This window comes from Mustela putorius, unplaced genomic scaffold, assembly GCF_011764305.1.
Source record: "Mustela putorius furo isolate JIRA1106 unplaced genomic scaffold, ASM1176430v1.1 tig00003858_pilon_pilon_pilon, whole genome shotgun sequence".
NCBI classification, from domain to species: Eukaryota; Metazoa; Chordata; class Mammalia; order Carnivora; family Mustelidae; genus Mustela; species Mustela putorius.
The window spans coordinates 22,622,190-22,635,495 of record NW_025422010.1 but is presented as its reverse complement, the minus strand read 5'-3'; the positions used below and the strand labels follow the sequence as shown (position 1 = coordinate 22,635,495).

The window sequence follows — 13,306 nt, the reverse complement described above, 5'->3', positions numbered from 1 at the left end:
ATAAGATTCCAAAGTGTTAAGACGAGGATTCGATAAAATAACGTGACATATTCGTCTGTGCGAAATAGTGTCTTCTTTGGAAGATGCACATTAATCGGGAATGCTTTCGATTTCGAGTTTTATCTTTGGAACTTCTGGTTATGTCACCTTGAACGAGTTATTTAAATTCTCTAAGCCCTAGTTTTTTTCAAATATTCAACAGAAGTTTGAAAGTTAGCTCACAGTGTATCATAGTTTTAGAAAAGCATCCTTTTAAGCCACTTTCAGATTCATAAAGATAAATAAAATAGTTTTCTATTAACATGTATATAGCTCTGTCTCAAAAATAGTTGCTTTACTAGTTTATGGAAAATTTGCTAAAAACACAGTTTTCCCCCTTCATAGATTAAATGTGTTTACCTTTACGTGCCAGGTTCCTCATTTATGTGGTGTGTTTGCTTTGACCCTGGGAATCAAAGAAGGCATTGTACTGGATATTTCAAGGCACAACCACAGAAATGTTTCTGCCCCCCAAGTCTAACTAAGCCAAGTCACTCTACCCCGATTATCACTTGTTCTGTTATTTAATGGGCCCTTGCTGAGACCTTAGGAGTAAGAAGTCAACACTAGAGAAGTCCCCACTGTGGTGAAGGATGGCATTGGGCGGATGGCCAGCTTGTCTAGTCATTCCCTGGGAAGAGCCCGGGGCTGGGGCATGGAGGTGAGGGAGAGGTCGGTCCCACCGAAGAACTGCATTCCAGCCAGGACACCAGGATCAGACCGCAACAGCAGGTGCAGCCCGCCTGATCGGACCACGCCCTGAGACCCAGTCTGTCCCTGCGACTCTCTGTTGGCAGAGATACAATCATGACTGGACGTGATCCGGTTTGGTCTAGACATCAGCCACCTCCATCCCAGGAGGGAGCATTCTCAGGAGAGGAGAGAATCTGGTCTGAGAACAGAAGCAGGAGAAGGGGGTGCCACTGGTGGCAATCCTCCTTTTCTTTTAGTGACAGTCTGTGACTAAGAAGTTGCAATTCGATGGATACATATATGGACCAAGGAGGTAAGAGTCTGCTATGTTACGCAATGCTAGGGTCAAGAATAGCCTGCCATATTTAAAGAAGCTCTGGGGTCTGCGAAGTGGGAGCTTTATGATCTTTTTCTTCTCTTTTCAGGGATGAGCTGGGAATTGAAGCACCACCCAAGCTCTCCCAAGTTCCTAAGTGGTGGGAATCAGCTCATGCAAACCCCACCACCACCACGTGCTCTAGGCCACCCATTAAAATGCATGCACGCATATACACACATGTGTATACTCATACACGTGCACCCATGCCCCCTTCAGCAGGGCCCTCAAATCCCTGCATGTCAGCAATCTCATGTTTCACCTTTCCTGCGAGGCTAAAAATCTCCGGTACCTCGTGTCTCCATTCTCCCCCGCACAATCCGCGCGGCACACCTCAGCCGCCAGCCTCTGCACTGATGAGAGCAGGGACGAGAACTTGCCTCTCACGACTCCACGCTTCACTGTGCACGACACATAGGAGGCGTTCGTCAAAGCAAAGGACAGAGAGAGGAAAGGAAGGAGGGAGGAAGAGAGAGAGGAAAAGGAGAAAGAGCTCTTACAGCTCAACTAACAATAACTTGCCCCAACTTCAGTCATTAGCATGTTTCTTTTCCCATTTTTGCTCTAATTCCAAGCTCCCAAGAGGAAAGAGCGATTCCAAACTAAGATCAAATACTCCACTGCTCAAAATAAATGTATTTCTCAAACAGTCTATAGACATAAACATGGATGCTGTATTTTCCACATGTATATGAATGATGCAAGTCAGAAGTTGGTTAAAATGCCACGGGAAGGAAATGGTTAAGTAAATGTGGTTTATCTATAGGGTGGAAAACTGTGGCACCTGAAAAAAATGTGCTTTAGAAGAATATTTAATTGCATGGGAAAATTCTCACAATATATCTTCAAGCAGAAAGGGAAAGCAGACAGTACAACCAAAATGTTTGTGTCTGTATGTATGAAAGGGTAGAAGGGTATATATTCCAGAACGTTAACAATGGGTATCTCCATGTAATGAATTACAAGCCATTTTATCTTTATACCTTTACACATCTTCCCCCAAATCCTTGCAAAATTTACATATATTAAGTTTATAATAAAAAAAGGAGATTATTATGAGTAAATAAAATCCATATGAACACAAAATGAAAAAGAAATGATTTAAGAGAATCTCCACATGCAAATGAAGAGCCCCAGAATGTCACGGTCAGTACCAGATGTCATAAAGCCACGAAGGCCTATTATAATTATTGTTTCCCAGATCGAGATTCCCAGAAACTTCCATTGCTGCGTGAGCCATTTCCAATTGCTCTCTACAACAAACCAAGCTCTTCATTTTACTGCTCAGTTTCCAGGCAAGACTAGCTGGGATCTCTAGGGAAATGCATGTGACTTAATACTTCCCTTCTCCTGAAAGCTGCTGCCCCACCACAGCTAGCCTCCTTGTGCTCATTCTCTTGCTGCTGCTTATAGCCTGCTTATTTGTGTGTTTGTGAGGGTGGTACAGACACAGACCACCCCCCGCGCGCACACACACGGCAAACTGTAGAGGAGCGACTCACCGTTTGGAACCTTGGGAAGGCATGTCTCCATGTGTACCATGATAACATCTGCTTCTAATTGAGATGATTTATCAAAGTGGCCATCAGCAGGAATGGGTCAGCAAGAGCATAAATCTAGTGCAAACACTTTCGGCTCGGAGCCTGGAAACATAAAGTCTGGTCTGGTTCCTGACGTTAAGTAGCTAGCTGGCTGAGCCCATGTAAATCAGTTAATCTCTCCATAACTCAGTCTCTCCAACTGTGAAGTGGAATTAATAATAGATAGTGATGGCCTGTTTGTGTCTCTGGTCACAGGGGTGCTACTCCTTCCCTCATTTATTCTTCCAATAACCATATATCGAGGGGCTCTATTGTGCCAGGCACGAATTCCACCTCCAGACCCCCTCCACCCCACACTGCTCCTTGTCCTCACAGATGTGCTGCCTAAGGACTCCTGGGCCCCCACCAGCCCTGGTTCACACTACCTGTCCCTTAAGCTACCGAGGTGGAATTGGAGGAGGGGTGGAGATTAGGAGAAAAGCACAGTGGGTGTCTAATACTTGCTGTGTGTGTTATAACATGTTATATATCACATATCATAACACATGACAGATGACTGTATAAGGTACCAAGAACCCAAAGAACATCACTCTATAAGCAAAGCGCCATGTTATTGTTGGCCTGGTCATACCCAGAAATGATTAAAGTCTTTCTGTCATTTCATTCTGCAACTGTGTGTTTAATTTCTACATCTCGGTTTTGGCTGTGGCACCAGGACCTACTGAAGGTCAAAAGCAAATACAAAGTCACAGTAAACAAAAAAGACAACCCCACAGGCCCCAACAGGGTCAACAGACGGATGATTTGGCTTCTTCTCAAAATGGTGGAAAGATTTCCCAGGTCTCACCAGCAGGAGGAGAAGAAGCCCACTCTCCTGGGGAAGCTGAGCTACGTGAGGAAGTGTCATCTCTTCTCCAGAGCAGCCGGGCATCCGCAGACACAAATGCCCAAGAGTTAATACCTCAAAGGAACCCTGGTAGTCAGATTTTTTTTTTTTAAATCGATTCTGGGATGTCTGAATCTTTTATAACAGTACCAGGGATTGCCATATGCTCTGAGTCATAAAGTCAGTGTGGCCAGAGCCCTTTTCTTCTAAACAATGGAGAAGTTGAATCCCAGTCCAAATGGCGGCAGGTAGCCTGGCCCAGGGTGGGCAGAAGTGACCTTTACAGACGTGTCTGACTCGGGGAACACCGGGGCTTGTTTGAAGTTTGTCTCGTTTTTCACATTTTTCTTTTTTGGGCCAATCCAACCCAAGGAGGCAGTTTCCAAGCTTTAATTGTTAACGGTAGGGATTCCTCTCAAGTATGTTTCCTAAATAAAAGTGACTGGAACAGGGGCGCCTGGGTGGCTCAGTGGGTTAAGCTGCTGCCTTCGGCTCAGGTCATGATCTCAGGGTCCTGGGATCGAGTCCCGCATCGAGCTCTCTGCTCAGCAGGGAGCCTGCTTCCTCCTCTCTCTCTCTCTGCCTGCCTCTCTGCCTACTGTGATCTCTCTATGTCAAATAAATAAATAAAATCTTTAAAAAAAAAATAAATAAAAAATAAAAAAATTTTAAAAAGTGACTGGAACAGAGATGGACCGCAACACCCCCGTGTGCCACGGACTCCAGACCCTGCAAGCAGTAGGTCATTCATGTAACAAGACACAGAAACATATCGCTCCAGGATGGTAGCCAACATTAACTCTTCTGTGAAAAGAACAGACCTGAAAGTTACATGAGCAAGGAGGGGACCTGTCTACATGACTGTACACACTATGTGGCCATGCTCCTGGTAGACAATTATTATTATTCACAATAGCCAAATGGTGGAAGCAACTGGAGGGACCATCAGCAGATGGGCACACAAATGTGGTATATACATACAATAGACTATTACTCAGCCCTAAAAAGAAAAAAAAAATGTTCTGAACCATGCTAGGACATGAATGAACCTTGAGGACATTATGCTAAATGAAATAAGCAGTCACAAAAGGACAAGTGTTGTAGAATTCCACTTACATAAGGTACCTAATCAAATTCACAGAGACAGAAAGCAGAATGGTGGTTGTGGGCTGAGGTGTGGGGGAGGGGAGGGAATGAGAAATTCGAGTTTAAGGGATCCAGAATTTCAATGAGGAGAGATGGAAGAGTTTGGTGGATGGATGGTGAATGTCTGCATACTACTGTGACGGCTTTAATGCCGCAGAAAAGTATGATTCAAAATGGTTAAAATGGTCAATTGTGTTACCTGTATTTACCACAATAATTTTTTTTAAAAGCTTAGTATTCACAGACTACTAAAAAGTTAAAGTGATAAAGTCTTTTGACCACAGAGACTTCTGTAAATAAAAACAGTCATCAGGAATTATGATACCTGTAGTGACAATGTATTTACGTGTGTCTGCAGCCTTTAAATGTATCTTAGAACTGCCATTTGAATCGCCATTTGATACACAAAAATATACAATATTTGGAAGTTGTAATTGTCAGACATAACTATGCTAATCCTCGAGAGCAAGTGATACTCGGATTTCGATATGCAGTCACACAAAGGAAGAGAGGAAGGAAGGCGGGAAAGAGGAAAAGGAAGAAAGGAAGAAAGAACCCACCAACCCAGGTTGTGATTTTTGTACCATGGAATGACAATTAGCATTCCTGGAATCACCCCTGCACTAATTAATCATGGATGTCACTGATAGCTTTAGGATACATGGATAAGAAACTGCTTTTAATATCCAGTTCCATATTAAGGCTAGTCTTTTTCATGATTCTAGGAGAAAAGATGGGTATTAACATCCCTATAATGGCATCAATTTATAATAGCACATGGACATAGCCTAAGATTTGAAAGTCTGGATGCTGACTTTAAAGTCTGGAGACTGGTCTTCTTGCTTTCAAAAGACTCAGTGCAAAGTCTCAGGATTCCTAAATCTCACCCACCACTGGGTGAGCCTCCTTCCGCAGCGATCCTTCACCCTTACCAAGGTCCGATCAGCAATGATCACTAGAATATGCAATTTTGATTCTTTGTGTAATAGGAGCATCCCCTTGTGCTGATTCATCCACAGATTTTCCGGCCAGATGCCCCATTGGCAAAGCCCCGGAGCCTTCCCTTCATGAGTTCTCCGCTCCAGCCATCCGAAGTAATTCCTTCCTCTCCCCTCTCCTGATCTGCCAGTTGCAAACAGAATCTATTCACAGAATAAACAAACCTTCCGGAATGGATAGACTCTACTGCTCTGAGGAGTCTGGGGAAAGGGGCTGCCGGGGTCCATGTCTGATCAGGGAGGGGGCCGCTGCCTCTGATGCCTTCCCTTGGGCAGGGTTGAAAGCAAGGCTGACAAGGATGAGCTCACCAGTGAAAAGAAGAAATTGAAGGAAATGCTGGCTCTTGTGGACAAAACAATCTGCGTGTTTCCAAATTTGCTATTTCTGTTCAAATCGGTTTGAAGTTAGTTTTCATTGTAACAGGACTCAGAGACAAGTTCTCAATAAGCTAGACTTAGTTTCCCTGCTAAGTGAGCAGAGAGAAATGTACAGTGTGTGTGTGTGTGTGTGTGTGTGTGTGTGTGTGCAGGCATACGTATCTTTTTTTTTTTTTTTTTTAAATCAGCAATACCATGTTTTAGCCCCAAAGGTTTCAAAGTTGGTCAAGGATTAAGAAGGAGATGGTGACGCCTGGAGGACTGTTGAAAATAGGCTCTTGCTCTCTCCACAACTTTGCCTCAAGGCAAGAAAGACACAAATGGGGCCGAGCCTGGAGCAGAGAAAGGAAACTGACTTTTATGGAGCACTTACTGTGTGCCCAGATGATTCACTGAAGGTAGTTTATTAAATCTTCCAAAACACCTTTCAAGTCAGTGTTGCTATCTCTGTTTTCTGGTTATAGAAACTGAATCCCAGAAAGGAAAGTTACCAGTGATCCACAGGAAGTGGTAGAGATGGAATTAAATCAGGTGTTTCCACCTTCACCCAGCAGGGGGAGGCTAACTGAATGGGCAGAGAAACAGCCAAAAAGGAAGTCTGTTCATTACCTAACAACCAAGCAAACGAAGCTTAGGTTTGCTTAATATGCCTTTGATAACCACCGATAGTCCAGTAAGCACTCTGAACACGAAGCCCAGCATGGTCATGATAGTGTAGGACATATTAAAACCCCATAAGATTCAGAACCTGATGACAAAACAATGGTCAATTAAGGAACCATTGATTTGTTTTTTTAATGTAAGAATCCAAATTTAATCTTACAAAGAGATTCATATTTGATACCTTGCTCTTTTATTCTTATTTTTTTAATGAAGAGGTGTTTTTTTTTTAAAGAAATTAACCCAAGGAGAAATATGATAACCTGTCATAATCCTCACCAGTTAGACCATTACTCACACCTAAGCCAGCACCTACAAATCAACGTCAATACTTCCTAGTCGTAGGGGAAAAAAAATTGCAGGTGAAACAAACAAACAAGAAACAAAAAACAAACAAACAAAAACAACACACCTCTCTGAGACACTGGATTTAAAAATAGAAACTTATGAAATGACAACTTGCACTGAACAGAAGACAACTAAACTTTTGTACATTCTTCCCACCGCAAGTTGGGCTTAGCACCATTCCTGGTCTAGATACCCTTGAATCTAGGTGGACCTGACCACCTGACCGTTGGTATACAGCAAACCTGACTCTGTTTCCATTCCTGGACTTCCTCTTTTTAAGATTGACCATTTCTTGGAACCCAGCCACCATGCTGAGAGGAAGCCCAAGCAATCTCAAGGTCAGGATCAAGCAGAGAGGAAATGAAGTCCCTTGGCCACAACCCCATCTGAGTTCCCAAATGGTTAGCTGTAGCAACTATGAGTCAGTCACCTTGGAAGTGGACCTTCCCCCCTTGTCAAGCTGTGGGAAGCAGAGATAAGCTGTTCCCACTGAGCCCTCCCAAATGGCACATCTATGAGCAAAACCAATGACCGTGGTTGTTCAAAGCTACCAAATTGCAGGATGAACTAGAATGCATTAATTCACTGCTTCCTTAGCATTTAATAGAACTTGAAATTACATAGATATTTGTTTTTATCATTTATTGCCTGTCTCTTTCAGGGAGCATAAGCTGACCTCACTTGTCAAGGGAAGGAACTGTACCTATTTCCATTCATCTCTCTACACCAGCCGCAAGCAGAGTCTTGCTCATTAGAGGTACTCGATAAAATATTTGTTCACTGAAAAGATACACGACAGCAACATATGCTGATGCTCTACTTCGTCCTCCCTAATTTACAGATGAAAACCATAAACTGGGACAATTTAAAACATTCTTCAAGTACCTTGAGGCTTGTTGGTTTGTTTGGGGTTTTTGTAAGATTTTGCTTATTTATTTATTTATTTATTTATTTAAGAGAGAGAGCTTGCACACATGTTCAAGTGGGGGGAAGGACAACCGGGGAAGGAAAGAATCTCTAGCAGACTCCTTGCTGAGCATGGAGCCCAATGTGGGGCTCGATCTCATGACCCTGTGATCATGACCTGAGCCAAAATCAAGAATCAGATGCTCAACAGGCTGAGCCACCTAGGCGCCCCTACACTGAGGTTTTCATAAAGCAAAAGAATAACAATAAGAAAAAAGATCAAATGGCAAATATCAGAGCAGACTCTGTGTGAAAACATGACCTACAGGGTCTCTGCTTAAGAATGGTGCCTCACTGAGCAGAGCCCGTCAAATATTCAAACATGGCCACAGTGTCCGTCTATAAGGTTTCTCTTCTCTGGGTTAAACTATTCTATTTCACCAATTATTACTCAAATGATACAGCCTCAAGAATGAAAATTGCACAGGATACGGTCCTTGGGCCAATCCATTAATCTCTCTGCGTTTCACATGCAAGGTCTATAAAATCACTATGTTAAAAAGTCCTATTTAATATGATTTTTTTTAATGTTACAAATGAAATAAGAGTTGTAAGAACATTCTTACTGTAATGTAACTTAATTACAAATCGCCATCATTTTCATGAAGACTGATGAGTTAGCATTTGTGAAGCACGTAGAATATTACCTGGTACATAGTAAGCGCTGTAAACACAAAAGTTGAATATAATAAAACAATGGGATGAGCTTGCAACCCCTTACTACCAACAACCCTTCCTGTCTTTTTGACCTCACTTCCTACTACTTTCATCCTTGCTCATTGCTTCCCAGACATACTGGCCCTCTTTTTAGGCTCTGAACTTTTTCCTACCTTGGGAATTTTGTACTTGCTGCTCCTTCCACCTGGAGAATTCTTTTTCTGGATCTTCCTATGTTTGCCTCTTACTCATCCTTTACAGTTCAGGTCTTCAGAGAGGCTTTCTCTGACCACTTTCTATGAGTAAATTTCCCCTTTCCCTTATCAAATCACTTTCTAGTATGTCATCCCATTTTGTTTTCCATAAGATTTATTCCCACATATAATTGTCTTATGTATTTGGGCACTATTTCACAGACTTTCTCTCCCCACTAGAATGTTAGCATACCGGGAGCCCAGACCTTATCTGTCTCATTTGTGGTTAAATCCCCAATGTCTAGAAAAGTACCTGCATTTCATAGATGTTCAATAAATATTTGGTGAATGAATGAATGAGTGAAATCTCTCTTCTGGCTACCTTCTAGTGTGTCAATGATCCTCATAAAGTGTATCACCCAGTAGTGGGTCATCACACTAGATAATATCACACCAAGAGTTATTGCAAATATTATTAACATCTATGGATGTAGCCAGAGATCAAATGAACTCTTTTGGCAACCACATTCCAATCTTCACTCGCCTGGTGCTTTCTTTCAAGCTGGTTCCCTGAGCCTTTTTCCTAGTGCTACGCTTAGACAAAGTTTCCCCTTTCTGTATTTATGCTTGTCCACACCTGGATGGTGCTTTTAACAGTTCCCTCCCCACCTATGCCTAAGGCCATTGCGGCAGATAAACACAGTAAAGCACAGGAACTGCCCCAGGTTCTGCCTACAACCTCCTTCTTGTACCCTCTTCAAGACTTCTCTGACCTAGATCTCTATCTGGCTGGCTTGGTAGCCAAATGCTCCCTCCCGGCAAGCTAACCTCTTTAGGTCACCCTATCAACGGGCCTAGCCAGCTTTTGACTCAACATATCTCCAGGATTGACACCCTGCCCTCTTCACTCCCATCCCCACCCATGAACACTACCTTCAAGTCCAAGCTTCTGAACACAACCCTCCCTCATCCAGGAGACAAGAACAGCCAGTACCGGTGTGTGTGTGTGTGTGTGTGTGTGTGTGTGTGCGCGCGCACGCACATGCACGCGTGTGTGTGCTGTGCGCAACTGTGGGACTTCACATTTACCCCTGTTGAAGTCTATTTTGTTAGATCTCACCCACTGTTTCAATATCTCTGGATTTTTATTCAGTCATTCAGTTGATTTGCTAATCTCATCCTGCTTCCCATAATCAGTGTGTCAAGGTGATCAACGTGTCCTGAACAATCTCCTCCAAGTCACCGATAACAAATACAGCACAGTGCAGATCAATGACAGACTCCTCAAACATTCTCCAGGTTGACAAGGATCCTTTCATCAGCCATCTCCAGGAACTGGTGGTTGCTTCAATATTGCCGAAACAGAGGCTCATCCAACCCACATGTTCCCTCAAATTCACAAAAGAATTTGCCAGCTGCCTTGCTGGAATTCGGGAGTCTGTCTGTCCGTGTAGTTCCTGTGCCATGCTTACAGGGAGCACATAGTTTGGAATTGGAAATACTCCTACGAGGGTTGGGACCATCGTTAACTTTACACCCATTCACCTACCAGAAAAGAATTGGCCAGACACTAAGATTTAGGATAGGGTGCCCTAAGCTTTCTAGACTAAAGAAGGGTCTCTGATGACACCTGGAAGCAATTACTGCCTGCTCAGTCTTGACAGGCTCTCCCCCACCTCCCAGAGAGCCACAGAGGATCCAGATGGATTCCCTTGCCTGCCCTGGTTGGATTTCTTGAGGAGGACAGATTGATCACACACCCATATGGCTGTAGTTCAAAGCAGTGAGTTACACAGTAAGGTGCCTGAGGGAGAGGATGTCTTTCTGCCAGAGTGAGAACACAAGTAGCTATAAAGTTGGAAGTCCAAACCCAAAATGCTACTACAATGGAACAGGAATGGGGAAGCTATTCAGGGAAGTGATGTTATCTTATGAAAGCATCTTGCACTATAAAGAAAGGAGAGATAGAGGCAAGGATTATTTTCTCTAAAGAACAATGGGAAAACTACCTTTAATCTGACCTTCCAGGGCCTCTATATCTATCTGAAAGAGATGCACCAAAAGGCTGGGGGATGAGAAAAAAAGCAAACTAGTTATTAATTATACTAGGACTTATTGGCTTTACGTTTATATTTCCATAGATTTTTTTTCTTGTTCATTAGATTATAGTAGTGAATGATTGATTCATGTCTTTCTTAACAAAGATATCAACAGCCCTCCTCCCCCCAAAAAAAGAACTAGAACATTCTTCTACTACTTGAGGAGTTAAAGATTTAACATGCTACAAATGCATCTTCTGCTTAGGTGACCAGCTTAATGATGGTCATTTGGAATGAGTAGTATGAAAAATGTGGGCGAGACAAACAAATAATCAGGACCCAGAATTTGTAGTCCAGATATATTTTATCCCATTCTCTAAGGCATATCCAACTTGGCTCTTCATTAAACCTGCAAAATGTAGCATAGCTCATTCTCCAAATTCCTAGAAAATATAACTTTAATGTTTTGTGGGAAAAAATCAATTTTTCTTTATTAACTGAGAAGAAATAAACATGAATCTTTTAACTAACCAAACATAGCAGAATCACAGATGCCAAATATTAGAAGGCGTGAGTCCAAGTTACTTTTTGAAAATATCAAAAAAGTTACCAAAAAAAAAAGAAAGAAACAAAGAAAATATCAAAAACAAACATACCTTTGTTTATTCATTTAATAAGTATTTAACAGGCGTTTACTGTATGCAAATCTTTTGTTAAATACTTTAAGAATGTTGCCAAGGCATATAAGAAACCATTTCTCTTCTTTAGAATTATACAATGTTTTTATAGAGGTAAAATAAACCCAAATATCTGTAAAAATGGAAGATTTATATATGATATAAACTTGCTAAATTACTAAGTTGTACACTTGAAACTAATGTAACATTGTGTATCAACTATATTCAAATTATTTTAAAGGGGGGTATTGTATATGATAGCACAATGTCTTCAAAAAAATGTTTGTTTCGGTTATATGCTATGAGGTCACAAATTGCCACAAACTTAGCCACTTAATGCACATTGTCTCATGGTTTTTGTGGGTCAGGAATCTGGGCACAACTTAAATTGGGCTGTCTAACTCAAGATGTCTCAGAAGGCTGCAGTCAAGAAGCCAGCTAGGGTTGGGGTCTCATCTAAAAGCTCGATTGGGGAAGAATCTGCTTCTCAATTCACTTAGGTGGTCGCTGGCAGCACTGAATTCCTGTCTGGGCTATTGGACTGAGGGGTTCTGTTTCTAGGTGGCTATTGGCTAAAGGTCGCCCTCAGATCCTTGCTGTGTGGACTTCCCAAATGTGACAAATCATTGCAGCAAGCCCGCAAGGAAGAGTGTTTTCTACCAAGACAGAACTCACAACCTCTTATAATCTGATCACAAAAGCAGTATCCCCTCAAGATACTGGATTCAATAGAAGCAAGTTACTCAGAGAGAGAAGATTACACAAGGCAGTGAATATCAAGAGACAGGGGTTATTGAAGACCACCTTAGATATGACCAACCACAACGTTTAAACATGAAAATAAGCAAACATAAGTATAAAAAAATAACACTCATTCAAGTTTAGTAAGCACACCCCTATGACTTGACTACGTAAAACATCTACTAGATGTAAGAGAATGGGAAGACTTCATTGCACTGTTAGAAAAGTAAACATTTGACTTGAAAACCAGAGTCCAAAACACTTTCCAAAGCCATCAGGAGATAGCAACCAACTACCTTCTTAAACCAAGAGCAGTAGGTTCCACCTAAAAAAGATACATCACGTTAGCTTTTCATGATTTAAATGGCCACATATGTACTCACCCTTCCTAAATGTTATCGTCAACAACTGAGCCTCGTGAAAATACAAAATTCAGAGGAGTACTTACATCTGCATTTGGTCTTGTTATGTCTATTATTTTAAAAAGCAATACTCTGTGCCCTATGCGCTACTTCTTTGAAATTTGTGTTGTGAAAGTCAGCCTCTCTGTCTCATTTGCTGCTCTCAAGTGTTCTGGTGTTTGTGCAATAAATGAGGGGTGGAGATGGATGGATAGAAGCCAGATCCACAAGTAGCTACATCTCCTCTGTCTCTCTTAGAGCAAAGTGTAAAGGACGGTGTTTGTCCTTCTCTCCCATTTCAGAGGAAACTATCAAGAATTCTGTGGTTCATACTGACAGGGAATACAGCACCACTGCCGTGACTTCACCAACAAACTACTAGTGTCAGCTGCCACCAGAACATCTTATCTAAGTAGGAAAGGAGAAAGCCTTCTGTTGGTCCCTCTTCCCCAGCCAAATTCCCTAATGGCTGAGGATTTTTTTGCCTGCACAGAGTAGTGAGTCTTGGTTGTCCCTTGACATCATGACAATTATTATCAAATGCAAGTATCGGTAGCTAAGAAGCA

General features: G+C 42.1%; 1 long non-coding RNA gene across 1 annotated transcript in view; it reads right to left on the bottom strand.

Annotated features, from left to right (window-relative positions):
- LOC101687185 overlaps positions 1 to 12,828 on the bottom strand; it is a 36,349-nt gene extending 23,521 nt beyond the window's left edge. Inside the window, exon 1 of the long non-coding RNA XR_001177922.2 lies at positions 12,723 to 12,828. This is a non-coding gene — a long non-coding RNA (uncharacterized LOC101687185). The remainder of the gene's footprint in view (positions 1 to 12,722) is intronic.
- Between the last annotated feature and the right edge of the window lie 478 nt (positions 12,829 to 13,306).